Source organism: Hylobates moloch, unplaced genomic scaffold (assembly GCF_009828535.3).
Source record: "Hylobates moloch isolate HMO894 unplaced genomic scaffold, HMol_V3 SCAFFOLD_3, whole genome shotgun sequence".
Lineage (NCBI taxonomy): Eukaryota > Metazoa > Chordata > Mammalia > Primates > Hylobatidae > Hylobates > Hylobates moloch.
In genome coordinates, this window is record NW_026652278.1 from 74,137,809 (window position 1) to 74,142,250 (window position 4,442).

Genomic DNA, 4,442 nt, shown 5'->3' on the forward strand with positions numbered 1-4,442 from the left:
GATTATTTTTAGAGTATTGACATGTTAACAGTATTAAGTCTACCAATTGGTAAGCACTGATGTTCTTCCATTTACTTAGCTTTTCTTTAATTTCATTTAGCAATCTTTTTGTAGTTTTCAGTGTGTTACGTCTTGAACTTTATGGTTAAATGTATTCCTAAATATTTTATCCTTTTTGATGCTATTATAAATGGCTTCTTAGAGTTTTCTTCTCAGAATATACATATTCCACCCAAAAAAAACCTTATTTTTGAGTGTTGATCTTGTGTACTGCAATTTGGCTGAATTAGTTTATTAGCTCTACTAAGTGTGTATGTGTGTATGTATATTCCTTGTAATTTTCTATATACAAGATCATGTTATCTGCTAATAAAGATAGGTTAACTTCTCCCTTTCATTTCTTTTATTCTCCATTTACTTTTATTTCTAGGTGTCTTTTACTTCTTTTTCTTCTCTAATTGCTCTGGCTAGAACTTCTATTGAAATATTAAATGGAGTATGAAGGTAGACATCTTTATCTTAGGGGGAAAGCTTTTGGTCTTTCACCATTGAATATAATGTAATTGGTAGGTTTTTCACAATTGCCTTTCATCATGTTGAGAGATTTCACTTCTGTGCTTAGTTTGTTGCATATTTTTATGACGAATGCTGAATATTAGCAAATATTTTTTCTGTGTCAAAATGAGATGATCATGTGTTTTTTCTTTCATTATATTAAAGCATGACATATTGCATTGATTTTTTTGTATGTTTAGCCATTGTTGCATTACAGCAAGGATAAGTCCCACTTGGTTATAATATATAACTTACTTTTTTAATTATTATACTTTAAGTTCTAGGGTACAGGTGCTCAACATGCAGGTTTGTTACATATGTATACATGTGCCGTGTTGGTTTGCTGCACCCATTAACTTGTCATTTACATTAGATATTTCTCCTAAGGCTATCCCTCCCCCATCCGCCTACCCCACAACAGGCCCCAGTGTGTGATGTTTCCCACCCTGTGTCCAAGTGTTTCCATTGTTCAATTCCCACCTATGAGTGAGAACATATGGTGTTTGTTTTTCTGTCCTTGTGATAGTTTGCTCAGAATGATGGTTTCCAGCTTCATCCGTGTTGCTACAAAGGACGTGAACTCATCCTTTTTTATGTCTGCATAGTATTCCATGGTGTATATGTACCACATTTTCTTTTCTTTTTTTTTTTTTTTTTGAGATGAAGTCTCGCTCTGTCATCCAGACTGGAGTGCAGTGGTGGGATCTCGGCTCACTGCAAGCTCTGCCTCCCGAGTTTACGCCATTCTCCTGCCTCAGCCTCCCAAGTAGCTGGGACTACAGGCGCCCACCACCATGCCCAGCTAATTTTTTGTATTTTTAGTAGAGACGGGGTTTCACCATGTTAGCCAGGATGGTCTCAATCTCCTGACCTTGTGATCTGCCCACCTTGGCGGCAAAGTGCTGGTATTACAGGCGTGAGCCACCGTGCCCACATTTTCTTAATCCAGTCTATCATTGTTGGACATTTGGGTTGGTTCCAAGTCTTTGCTATTGTGAATAGTGCCGCAATAAACATACGTGTGCATGTGTCTTTATAGTAGCATGATTTATAATCCTTTGGGTGTATACCCAGTAATGGGATCGCTGGGTCAAATGGTATTTCTAGTTCTAGATCCTTGAGGAATTGCCACACTGTCTTCCACAATCGTTGAAGTAGTTTACGTTCCCACCAACAGTGTAAAAGTGTTCCTATTTCTTCACATCCTCTCCAGCACCTGTTGTTTCATGACTTATTAATAATTGCCATTCTAACTGTGTGAGATGGTATCTCATTGTGGTTTTGATTTGCATTTCTCTGATGACCAGTGATGATTAACATTTTTTCATGTGTCTGTAGGCTGCATAAATTTCTTCTTTTGAAAAATGTCTGTTCATATCCTTTGCCCACTTTTTGATGGGGTTGTTTGATTTCTTCTTGTAAATTTGTTTAAGTTATTTGTAGATTCTGGATATTAGCCCTTTGTCAGATGAGTAGATTGCAAAACTTTTCTCCCATTCTGTAGGATGCCTGTTCACTCTGATGATAGTTTCTTTGGCTGTGCAGAAGCTCTTTAGTTTAATTAGATCCCATTTATCTATTTTGGCTTTTGTTGCCATTGCTTTTGGTGTTTTAGACATGAAGTTCTTGCCCATGCCTATGTCCTGAATGGTTTTGCCTAGGTTTTCTTCTAGGGCTTTTATGGTTTTAGGTCTAACATGTAAGTCTTTAGTCCATCTTGAATTAATTTTTGTATAAGGTGTAAGGGAGGGATCCAGTTTCAGCTTTCTACATATGGCTAGCCAGTTTTCCCAGCATTATTTATTAAATAGGGAATCCTTTCCCCATTGCATGTTTTTGTCAGGTTTGTCAAAGATCAGATGGTTGTAGATGTGTGGTGTTATTTCTGAGGCCTCTGTTCTGTTCCATTGGTCTATATCTCTGTTTTGCTACCAGTACCATGCTGTTTTGGTTACTGTAGCCTTGTAGTATAGTTTGAAGTCAGGTAGCGTGATGCCTCCAGCTTTGTTCTTTTGGCTTAGGATTGACTTGGCAATGTGGGCTCTTTTTTGGTTCCATATGAACTTTAAAGTAGTTTTTTCTTTTTTTTTTTTTATAAAACAAGTATTTATTATTATTATTATTATACTTTAAGTTTTAGGGTACATGTGCACAATGTGCAGGTTTGTTACATATGTATACATGTGCCATGTTGGTGTGCTGCACCCATTAACTTGTCATTTAGCATTAGGTATATCTCCTAATGCTATCCCTTCCCCCCTCCCCCCACCCCACAACAGTCCCCGGAGTGTGATGTTCCCCTTCCTGTGTTCATGTGTTCTCATTGTTCAATTCCCACCTATGAGTGAGAACATGCGGTGTTTGGTTTTTTGTCCTTGCGATAGTTTACTGAGAATGATGTTTTCCAATTTCATCCATGTCCCTACAAAGGACATGAACTCATCATTTTTTATGGCTGCATAGTATTCCATGGTGTATATGTGCCACATTTTCTTAATCCAGTCTATCATTGTTGGACATTTGGGTTGGTTCCAACTCTTTGCTATTGTGAATAGTGCCGCAATAAACATACGTGTGCATGTGTCTTTATAGCAGCATGATTTATAGTCCTTTGGCTATATACCCAGTAATGGGATGGCTGGGTCAAATGGTGTTTCTAGTTCTAGATCCCTGAGGAATCGCCACAGTGACTTCCACAATGGTTGAACTAGTTTACAGTCCCACCAACAGTGTAAAAGTGTTCCTATTTCTCACATTCTCTCCAGCACCTGTTGTTACCTGACTTTTTAATGATCGCCATTCTAACTGGTGTGAGATGATATCTCTTTGTGGCTTTGATTTGCATTTTTCTGATGGCCAGTGATGATGATCATTTTTTCACGTGTCTGTTGGCTGTATAAATGTCTTCTTTTGAGAAGTGTCTGTTCATATCTTTCACCCACTTTTTGATGGGGTTGTTTGTTTTTTTCTTGTAAATTTGTTTGAGTTCTTTGCAGATTCTGTATATTAGCCCTGTGTCAGATGAGTAGCTTGCAAAACTTTTCTCCTATTCTGTAGGTTGCCTATTCACTCTGATGGTAGTTTCTTTTGCTTTGCAGAAGCTCTTTAGTTTAATTAGATCTCATTTGTCAATTTTGGCTTTTGTTGCCATTGCTTTTGGTGTTTTAGACAAGTCCTTGCCCTTGTGTATGTCCTGAATGGTATTGCCTACGTTTTCTTCTAGAGTTTTTATGGTTTTAAGTCTAACATTTAAGTCTTTAATCCATCTTGAATTAATTTTTGTATAAGGTGTAAGGAAGGGATCCAGTTTCAGCTTTCTACCAATAGGATAAGCTTTTTGATGTGCTGCTGGATTCAGTTTGCTGGTATTTTATTGAGGGTTTTTGCATTGATGTTCATCAGGGATAATGGTCTAAAATAATCTTTTTTTGTTGTGTCTCTGCCAGGCTTTGGTATCAGGATGATGCTGGCCCCATAAAATGAGTTAGGGAGGATTCCCTCTTTTTTCTATCGATTGGAATAGTTTCAGAAGGAATGGTACCAGTTCCTCCTTGTACATCTGGTAGAATTTGATTGTGAATCCATCTGGTCCTGGACTTTTTTTGGTTGGTAAGCTATTAATTTTTTTATTTTTTATTTTTTTTTTATGGATCAATGATAATAACTCAATCCTCTATTTGACAAAGAAGAAGGAGAAGGAAGAGGAAGAAAAAGAAAGTGGGATAAAGGATCAGAAAGGGAGGAAAATAGAAAAAATTAGAGTATGACTCCAGGGTAGACCTGTTTTGTTGTCGCTTGGTTCGTTGGTTGGTTTGACAGTTGTATTTTTCATGTTTCACCATGTTGGCCAGGCTGGTCTCGAGCTCCTAGCCTCAAGTGATCAACCC